General features: G+C 39.8%; 1 long non-coding RNA gene across 1 annotated transcript; it reads left to right on the top strand.

The window, feature by feature from the left end:
• LOC110270242 lies at positions 5,069-7,287 on the top strand. The gene is made up of 2 exons (XR_002359565.1): positions 5,069-5,443; positions 7,049-7,287. It is a non-coding gene; the product is annotated as an uncharacterized LOC110270242 (long non-coding RNA).

Genomic DNA, 11,167 nt, shown 5'->3' on the forward strand with positions numbered 1-11,167 from the left:
GTTTAACGCCCAGTCTGGCAGCATTCTGGGCATTAAACGCCAGAATTGGCAGACAGACTGGTGTTTAATGCCAGAAAAGGGTGTCTAGCTGGCGTTAAACGCCAGAAAGGGGCATCAGCCTGGCGTTTAATGCCAAGAAAGGCAGCAGACTGGCGTTTAAATGCCAAAAAGTGCTGTCCAAGGGTGTTTAAATGCCAGAAAGGTGTAGGGACCAGAATTCCTTGACACCTCAGTATCTGTGGACCCCACAGGATCCCCACAACCCAACTCACTCTCTCTCCTCTTCACGCCTTTCCATAACACTCTTCCCCAAATACCCTTGACCAATCACATCAATACCTATTCCCCATACACCATTCACCTATCAAGTCCTACCCTCTTCCCCATAATCTCTTCACCACTCACATCCATCCACTATTCCCCAAAAACCCATCATAAAACCCCACCTACCTCACCATTCAAATTCAAAACATTTTCCTGCCAAACCCAACCCCTTCTTACACGAATTCCCTCTCTCTCTTACCCTATAAATACCCCTTCTTACCACCTTCAATTTCACACATCATAAAGACTTAAACCCCCTTGGTCGAATTCAAAACACCCCTCTATCTCCTCTATTTCTTCTTCTTTTCATCCTTTCTTTCTTCTTTTGCTTGAGGACGAGCAAACCTTTTAAGTTTGGTGTGGGAAAAAGCTCTGCTTTTTGTTTTTCCATAACCATTAATGGCACCTAAGGCCAGAGAAACCTTTAGAAAGAGGAAAGGAGAGGTAGTTGCTTCCACCTCCGAGTCATGAGAGATGGAGAGATTCATCTAAAGGTCCGTCAAGACCACTTCTATGAAGTTGTGGCCAAGAAAAGGGTGATCCCCGAGGTCCCCTTCATGCTCAAAAAGAGTCAATATCCGGAGATCCGACATGAGGTTCGGAGAAGAGGTTGGGAAGCTCTCACCAACCCCATCCAATAAGTCAGAATCTTAATGGTTCAAGAGTTCTATGCTAATGCATGGATCACTAAGAACCATAATCAAAGTATGAACCCAAACCCAAAGAATTGGCTCACAATGGTTCGAGGAAAATACTTGGATTTTAGTCTGGAAACCGTGAGGTTGGCATTCAACTTGCCAATGATGCAAGCAGATCCTCATCCTTTCACTAGAAGAGTCAACTTTGATCAAAGGTTTGACGAAATCCTCACAGACATTTGTGTGGAAGGAGCACAATGGAATAGAGACTCAAAAGGCAAGCCGGTTCAATTGAGAAGGCCTGACCTCAAACCCGTGGCTAGAGGATGGTTGGAGTTCATCCAACGCTCTATCATTCCTACTAGCAACCGGTCCGAAGTAACTGTGGATCGGGCTATCATGATCCATAGTATCATGATTAGAGAGGAAGTGGAAGTTCATGAGATCATACCTCTAGAACTATACAAGGTGGCTGACAAGCCCTCCACTTTAGCAAGATTAGCCTTTCCTCATCTCATCTGTCACCTATGCAATTCAGCCAGAATTGTCATAGAGGAAGACATCCTCATTGAAGAGAACAAGCCCATCACTAAAAAGAGGATGGAGCAAACAAGAGAGCCCGCTCATGGACCTCAATAAGAGCATGAGGAAATTCCTCATCAAGAAATCCCTAAGATGCCTCAAGGGATACACTTTCCTCCACAAAGCTATTGGGAGCAACTCAACACCACTTTAGGAGATTTGAGTTCCAACATGGAGCAACTAAGGATGGAGCACCAAGAGCACTCCATTATCCTCCATGAAATTAGAGAGGACCAAAGAGCCATGAGGGAAGAGAAACAAAGGCAAGGAAGAGATATTGAGGAGCTCAAGCACTCCAAAGGATCTTTAAGAGGAAGAACTAGCTGCCATCACTAAGGTGGAGCCGTTCTTTAATTTCCTTGTTCTTATTTTTCTGTTTTTCGTTTCTATGCTTTATGTTTTGTCTATGTTTGTGTCTTTAGTACATGATCATTAGTGTCTAGTGTCTATGTCTTAAAGCTATGAATGATTCCATGAATCGCTCACCTCTCTTAAATGAAAAAAATGCTTTTATTTGCAAAAGAACAAAAAGTATATGAATTTCGAATTTTATCTTGAAATTAGTTTAATTATTTTGATGTGGTGGCAATACTTTCTGTTTTCTAAATGTATGCATAAACAGTGCATGTTTGAAGTTGGAATTAAGAAAAGTTGGCTCTTGAAATAATAATGAAAAAAGAGACATGTTATTGGTAATCTGAAAAATCATAAAATTGATTCTTGAAGCAAGAAAAAGCAGTGAAAAATAAAAGCTTTCAAAAAAAAAAGCCAATAGCTCTTTAAACCAAAAAGCAAGAGCAAAAAGCCAATAACCCTTTAAACTAAAAGGCAGGGGTAAATGGATCCAAGGCTTTGAGCATCAATGGATAGGAGGGCCCAAAGGAATAAAATCCTGGCCTAAGCGGCTAAATCAAGCTGTCCCTAACCATATGCTTGTATCATGAAGGTCCAAGTGAAAATCTTGGGACTGAGTGGTAAAAGTCGTGATCCAAAGCAAAAGAGTGTGCTTAAGAACTCTGGGCACCTCTAACTGGGGACTCTAGCAAAGCTGAGTCACAATCTGAAAAGGTTCATCCAGTTATGTGTCTGTGGCATTTATGTATCCGGTGGTAATACTGGAAAATAAAAATGCTAAGGGTCACGGCCAAGACTCATAAAGTAGCTGTGTTCAAGAAGAAAAAAGAACTTAACTAGAAAAATCAATAACATTATCTGTATTTCTGAGTTCCTAAAGAGGCCAACAATTCTGAACTCCAATGGATAGAGAGATGCCAAAACTATTCAAAGGCAAAAAGCTACTAGTCCCGCTCATCTAATTAAAACTAATCTTCATTGATATTTTTGAAATTTATTGTATTTTCTCTTCTTTTTATCTTATTTTGTTTTTGGTTGCTTGGGGACAAGCAACAATTTAAGTTTGGTGTTGTGATGAGCGGATAATTTATACGCTTTTTGGCATTGTTTTTAGGTAGTTTTTAGTATGTTTTAGTTACTTTTTAATATATTTTTATTAGTTTTTATGAAAAAATCACATTTCTAGACTTTACTATGAGTTTGTGTGTTTTTCTATAATTTCAGGTATTTTCTGGCTGAAATTGAGGGACCTGAGCAAAAATCTGATTCAGAGGCTGAGAAAGGACTGCAAATGTTGCTGGATTCTGACCTCCCTGCACTCAAATGCATTTTTTGGAGCTACAGAAATCTAATTGGTGCATTTTCAATTGGGCTAGAAAGCTAACATCTTGGGCTTTCCAGCAATGTTTAATCGTTCATACTTTGCCCGAGATTTGATGGCCCAAACTGGGGTTCAACACCAGCCAGAGACCCTTTTTTGGCGTAAAACGCCGGAACTGGCACCAGAACTGGAGTTAAATGCCCACACTGGCATCCAAGCTGGCGTTTAACTCTAGAAAAGGCCTATGCAGTGTGAAGCTCAATGCTCAGCCCAAGCATACACCAAGTGGGCCCCGGAAGTGGATTTCTGCACTATCTGCACTTAGTTACTTATTTTCTGTAATCCTTAGTAACTAGTTTAGTATAAATAGCACTTTTTACTATTGTAATCTGATCTTATGCCATTTTTCACATTGGGAGGTTGGCCACATGGCCTTGCCAAGACATTTTTCTCTTATGTATTTTCTACGGTGGAGTTTCTACACCTCATAGATTAAGGTGCGGAGCTCTGCTGTTCTTCATGAATTAATGAAAGTACTATTGTTTCTCTTTCAATTCATGGATGTCTCTTCTCCAAGATATACTCTCGTTCTTAATTCAGTTAAGTCAGAATGAAGGGGTGACCCGTGACAATCACCCACTATCTTTATTACTCGCTTAGCCAAGATCCACGTGCCTGACAACCACAAGCGGTCTACATAATGTTCAACGTAGTCATTGGACGATAGCTGGAGTATAATCTCTTAGGCCTCTGGTTCGTGATTTTGACTTGTATCTCCTGATAGCAGAGCAGTCGAACTCACAGAAATCAGAACTTTCGTGGTAAATGCTAGAACAAACGAGCTTCAAACTCACGAATGTTGGGCGCAGTGATAGTGTGCAAAAGGATAGAGAGATCCTATTCCGACACAAGTGAGAATCGACAGATGATTAGCCGTGCGGTCACTACAACAAATATGGGCTTTAGCAACGCCAAAATCTGCAACGCCTTAAAACCATTCTCTTAGATAGTTTTAGACAACGATTTTTTACAGTGTTACTATTGAAGTTCAGTTTTCATTATTTTATAGCAACAAAATAAAACCGTTCTCTTTGACTATTTTAAAGAACGGTTTTATAACCATTACTAGAATTTGATTTTAAGCAACGGTTTTTTAATGTTGTTTAAATAATTATACAAAAGATACGCTTAAAAATCGTTGCCAAAGTTGCTACACTTTAAAACCGTTCCCTTAGATGATTTTAGACAACAGTTTTTATAATGTTGCTGTTAAAGTTTAATTTTTCATTAAGTTATAACAATAAAATAAAACCGTTCTCTTTGACTGTTTTAAAGAACGGTTCTATAACTATTAACTATTATAATAAATTTTTTATTAAGCAATAATTTTTTAATATTTAAATAATTATACAAATTAAAAGATACATATAAAAATAGTTCTCTATAAATATTAACTTAGTAGAAAACTAAAAAATTATTATTATAAATAAATAACAAATACTATTTATATAGAAAATAAATTTATAACAAATATTTTTTTTTATTTCATTCTCGCTCTAAAATTTAACATTTTTTCTACGCTTGAACAAATTTTTGAGAAACTCCTTATAAAACAAAATACAGAGCTCTAGTGTTTTTCCTCCTTTACTAGCCCTAAGTCCCTAACCCACCATAACCCACCACTCATCATCAGAGCCTCGCCATCATCGTCGCAGAAAATCAGCTTCACGCAGTTTGTGGTGCGCCGAAGAAGGAAGCAGTTCGTGGTGCGTCGTTGCTGCGTCTCCGCTGTCCTCGCCGCGTGGGTTGTTGCTGCTTCTCCCCTCTCCGCGCCGTGGTCGTTGCAGAGATGAGGAAGAGAGGAAGAGAGGGAGCCGCCGTCATGTCGTCACCGTTCAGCCCATCGCCACCGCCGTGTTGCCACCGAGCCGCCGGTCACGAAGGGAAGAAAGACAGAGGCGCGCAGAGTTCATGAGGGAAGAGAGAGAGGCCGAACGCGAGGAGGGAGGGAACCCTCGTCGTCGCCGTTCGTGGAGTCCGTGCCAGCACCGTCGTCGCCGTCGCTGAGGAGCGTCCCTGTCTCCGTGAGCTGCCGCCATCGAAGCTTCTGCTTCTGCTTTGCTACTTCTGTTGTCATGCCGTTGTCCCTCTGGACGTCGCTGCTTCTGAATCTTGCCCTGTCACTGGTTCTCTGCCTCTTCATTGTGGCTCAACCTCTGTTTAGGTAACTCAAGTGTCTCTTGTTCTGTGAGTTTAATTGATTTGGTTTCTGTTTTGATTTGAATATTGATTTGGTATTTTGGTCACTGCCTGTCACTGGTTTCTGTTCTGATAGCTGCTGCTATTTTTTGTATTTAATTTGTTATTGATTCAGTAATTTATTACTATTCTGTTTTTGGTTTTGATTCACTTCTGTGCTATTATTTAATGTTCACTCTTTAGTGTTTGCATTCTGATTTTTTTTAATAATTTCTAATTTACTGTATGCATGAATAATTGTGTCTTCTGATTCAGGTATAAGAAAGCAGTGTGGTGGTTTGAAAAAAACATTAGTCCTCATACCAAACTCTTTAAGTGAAATGTAGGAGCCAACTGTAGTCAACCTTGCTCATGCATACAGAAAATTGAAGTAAGTTGATAAATGTCTAGTCATTTCACATGAATTCTTGTTGTCCCGTTTTAGAATTGTTAGCCAAAAGAAAGTTTATTATATGGAAGCGAATTTATCATTTTGGTAGTTGCTTTTGGTATCCCATAATTTCCTGTCCGAAAACTCTATTTTTCTCAATTTCCTCAACTTGTAGTTTCGAAGTTTGAGTGAAGGATGAAATATCCTTCCATCAAGCTGATCCTGTTGTTTGTTATTTCTTATTTGTAATGAGAAATAGTTACTACCATTGTGATAGTGTTGTAGTCCTAATCCTGCATTGTCTAAATTCGATTAGGATGTACCGTGAAGCAATTTCATATTATGAGAAAGCACTTGTGTTATCAACCAAAAGTTTGAGCACCTATGCTGGTCTTGCCTACACTTACCATTTACAGGTATATAAAATCCTCTTTGTTTTGCCTGTTTTGTGTTATTCTGCATGCAATAATGTATTCTTAGAAAAGCAAATGTCATGTGCTTGGTAGCTTCTGCAGTTTGAAATACCTAGGGGATGTGTGTTTAAAGTCATTTGGAATGATTGCTCGACTTATATCGGATTATATAATTTTGAGGAATAAATGATGGATTATACATGACTTGTATTTTTTTGTTTATTTATTTACTTGGAGCAGAGGTTGGTAATAATTTGTTTTAGATCTTTCATATTACATGATCTGAGTGCATTAACAGTATAATTTACTTATTATTGGATTTTTTAATGAAAGAATTTGTGGCAGGTTTCGAGTAGAGCATGTTGAAAGAAACACATTCTGTTATATATTTGTATTGAATAGAATGATACACTTGTGCCACCCAATTATTTGGTCTGGAAAATTGTTGTGCACACCATGTACTTGTGAAATTGTGAAACTGTTAAAACTTGTATCAGCTTACTATATATATAATAATAAGTGATACAAAGGCTGCATTATATTCATAGGAAAAAAGAAACAATGAGTGATTCTGCAGTTTTAGAGTGGCTTAGGCCCTATGTTGAAGCCAAAGCCTGGGACTTTGTGGTTGTTTGGAAATATGGGGATGACCCTACTAGCTTGTGGTTCTGCTCTTGTTTGTATATTTGTCATTCATTTTGTGCATTTAAGTTTAGTCTTTTGAGGTATCTATAATTCTCTGATTATACTTTTTTTTTCTTTTTTTCCCCTGGATTGTGTTGTGCAGGTTCATTGAGTGGTTGGGTTGTTGCTGTAGTGGAAGCTGTGGTGAAAGCATTGAGGATGCAAAGAAGCTCAAATCTCTTTTGTTTATGAATAGATATTGTTATGACTTAGACTTTATTATGTGATTTTAAAGTATTTTAGTTTATTTGACTTCTAAAATCTTTTTTTATAGGTCACAAATATGTATGAATCTTATAGAATACGTTATAAATCAAATGTTCAATTAGTTTTCTTTAGTGATTTGATTCAAATAGTTGGAATATCAATTTATTGACACCAAAACTTAGTTGGAATATTAATTTCAAGGCAATATGAGAAAACTATTGTAAATAAAGAAATATATAATTAGAAAATACCGTTGTCAAAAGTTGCCAAAGATAATGGTGTTAAAACCGTGGTTTAAGGTAGTTACAAAATGGAAATGGTTTTAAAATCGTTGCAAAAAAAATAACACCAAAGACAACGCTTTTAAACCGTTGTCTTTGTGAATAACAAAATTACAACAGTTTAAAACCGTTGTTTATCCAGTTATGATTTTAAACCGTTACATCATGCAAGAGAACAGTTCTAAACCGTTGCCTATCCAGTAACGGTTCTAAACCGTTCTTTAAAAATTGATATCAAAACCGTTGTCTATGCTAGTAATTATCGCAACGGTTTTTTTGGTTGCCGTTGCCTTAGGTAAAAAACCGTTGCCTATGAGCATTGGTAACGGCCCATATACCACAGGTTAAAAACCGTTTCCAAAGCATTGCCTAAAGTTTTAGCAACGGTTTTTTGATCTATGGCAACGATTTTCGACCGTTGCGAAAACCCTTATTTGTTGTAGTAGGTAGCAGTGCCTGGTATTTTTCATCCGAGACGAGAGATCTGACAGATGATCAGCCGTACAGAAGCCATGCCTGGACCATTTTCACTGAAAGGACGGATGGTAGCCATTGACAACGGTGATCCACCAACATACAGCTTGCCATGGAAGGGAGCATGCATGATTGGATGAAGACAATAGGAAAGCAGAGGTTTAGAAGCAACAAAGCATCTCCAAACGCTTATCTGAAATTCCCACCAATGAATTACATAAGTATCTTTATTTTAACTTACGTTTTATTTATCTTTAAATTATCAAAACTCATAACCAATTGAATCCGCCTGACTAATATTTACAGGATGACCATAGCTTGCTTCAAGCCGGCAATCTTCGTAGGATCGACCCTTACTCGCGTAAGGTTTTATTACTTGGACGACCCAGTGCACTTGCTGGTTAGTTGTACCGGAGTTGTGAAAAGTGTGATCACAATTCCGTGCACTAGTCGTGTAATTTTTTAGTCTCCTTTTATTGTGGCGATCCCTTCTAGAGTTGGGAACTTCATGCATAAATGTGGAGTTGAAACTACTGCGGCAAGCTGATTTAGTGTTGTCCGACCTATCAGGGCATTGTAGGCTGAGCTCACGTCGACTACGATGTAGTCTATGTTGAGTGTCCTTAATCGGGTTCCCTTTCTAAAGGTTGTGTGTAGTGAGATATATCCAAGTGGTTGGATTGGAGTGCCTCCTAGTCCGAACAAGCTGTTCGGATATGCTCTGAGCTCTTTCTTGTAGGCCGAGTTTGTCGAAGGCGGATTTAAACAAGATATCTGCCGAGCTTCCTTGGTCCACCAATGTGCGGTGGAGATTGGCATTGGCCAATATGATAGTAATGACCATGGGATCATCATGTCCCGGGATGATACCTGCCGCGTCTTCCTTGGTAAAAGTAATAGTAGGGAGGTCGGGTGATCCTTCTTCTCCTCCAACATGATATACTTCTTTAAGGTTCTTTTTGCGAGATGATTTGGAGATCCCTCCTCCTACGAATCCTTCATTTATCATGTGAACGTGCCTCTCCAGAGTGCGGGGTGGTCGTTCAACTCGACCGACCTCTTCATCCCTTCTTCTTTTTCTAGGTTCATCCATTTTGTTGGCTAAGTATCGATCAAGTCGCCCCTCTCTTACCAATTTTTCTATGAAATTCTTTAAGTCGAAGCACTCGTTTGTAGGATGTCCATAGATCCGGTGGTATTCACAGTATTCTATCTGATTTTCCCCTCCTTTTTTGCCTTTGATAGGACGAGGTGGTGGAATCTTCTCAGTATGGCATACTTCTCGGAAAACATCCACAAGAGATACCCGAAGAGGTGTGTAATTGTGGTATTTTTTAGGCTTCTCTCCATGTTGATCTTCTTTTTTCTTGGACTCTTTATCTTTATCCTGGGAGGAGTAGGAGAATCCGAATTTTGAGGTCTCTCCTAACCGAGAATTTTCTTCCATGTTGATATACTTCTCTGCTCGTTCTTGCACTTCATTTAAAGATGTTGGGTGTTTCTTTGATATAGAATGACTAAAGGGTCCTTCCCGCAGGCTACTGATGAGACCCATAATGGCTGCTTCTGTTGGTAGGCTTTGTATGTCCAGGCATACTTTGTTGAATTTTTCCATGTAAGATCGAAGACTCTCCTGATCTCCTTGTTTGATTCCTAATAGGCTTGGGGCATGTTTGGTTTTGTCCTTCTGAATGGAAAATCTGGCAAGAAACTTCTTGGCTAAGTCATCAAAACTTGTGATGGACCTGGGAGGCAGACTGTCGAACCACTTAATAGCTGTTTTTGTTAGGGTTGTTGGGAAGGCTTTGCAACGAATAGCGTCCGAGGCATCGGTGAGATATATTCTGCTTCTGAAATTGCTAAGATAATGGCTTGGATCAGAGGTACCATCGTATGGGGTCATGTCGGGCACTTTAAAATCCTTTGGAACTTTAGCTTTCATGATTTCTTTGGTGAAGGGATCTTGATCTTTGGGGGAGTTGTCCTCGTGACCGGGTTGAATGGTTTTGGTTTTTAGGTCGGCTTCGAGTTTTAGGAGCTTGTCCTCCAAATCTCAGCGTCGCCTAGTTTCTCTTCGGAGGTCTCTTTCATCTTCCCGCTGATGTTCAGCCTTTTGTTCGAGCTGCTTAAGCCAATTTTGTTGTTCTCAGAGGGCTTCTAAAATTTCTAAATTTGGAGAATGCTTTTCTCCATTTTGCTGAGGTGTGTCTTTGGGTGTGGTGTCCGCGTTCTTGTGTGGCGTCCTGTTTTCCAAATCAAAGTTGTAATCGATGTCAATGTTGTTCGCCATGATGATGGGATGACTTCCAGGGTCCCCGACAACGGCGCCAATGTTCCAAGGGTTACCTGAAACTGTAGGTCGATCTCAGATGAGATCTACAGTGGTGGCCAGAGCTGTCGTGTCCGACTTGTTGGACCTGGTGGAGTTGGAGATGCTGCTGATCCTTGGTCACCGGAGGATGGTGGTACCTACAAGAGACTCCGATGCTTAAGTTAGTTTGGGTTTTAAGCAGATTTTTAGTAGAATCCGAGTATGAGTTATACCTGGGTGCTCCAGTGTATTTATAGTAGTGTAGGCTGACCTTTCTAGATAAGATAAGTTAGTTATCTTATCTTATCTTCTGAGTAAAGTCATCTTATCTTTAAGGGGAACCACCCTTATCTTCCTAGGCTTTAGTTGCCTTTAGATTGGGCTATGTCCCTTTATTTGGGCCTGCTTGGGCTTCCTGTAGCGATTTGGCTGAGCTCTTTGAGAAGAGCTCGGGAATTCCAGACCTGTAGAGGTCGGTCGACTTGTCTTTAATCAGCCCGGGTCGTACAGCTCGACCCAAGGAATGAACATGTTTTCTTTGGAATCGCATATGCTTAACCCTCCCCTTCTGGGCATTCAACGCCCAGGCTGGTCCCTACCTGGCATTTAACACCAGGCCCAGCCCCTTTTGGGCATTAGACGCCCTCTTTGCCCCCTTCTATGGGATATTGCCCACCACCACAAAATGATTCTAGTCATTTTCCTAATGGTGGCTGGGAATATCACCAAAGAATGATAGAGTATGAGCAATCAAATGAAATGGAATACCTTCCAGAGCCACAAAATAGTTCATATTGTTATGATAACTTTCAAAATTTTGGCTGGGATTTTAATGCTGCATACCCCATTCATCAAGGACTATCATCCCATAATTGTCCAACCTATGTACTTCCACAAAATCTTCTAGAATTTTCAATAGAAGAACTCTCCAAGAGATATCTCTTCATTG

Source organism: Arachis ipaensis, chromosome B01 (genome assembly GCF_000816755.2).
Source record: "Arachis ipaensis cultivar K30076 chromosome B01, Araip1.1, whole genome shotgun sequence".
NCBI lineage: Eukaryota > Viridiplantae > Streptophyta > Magnoliopsida > Fabales > Fabaceae > Arachis > Arachis ipaensis.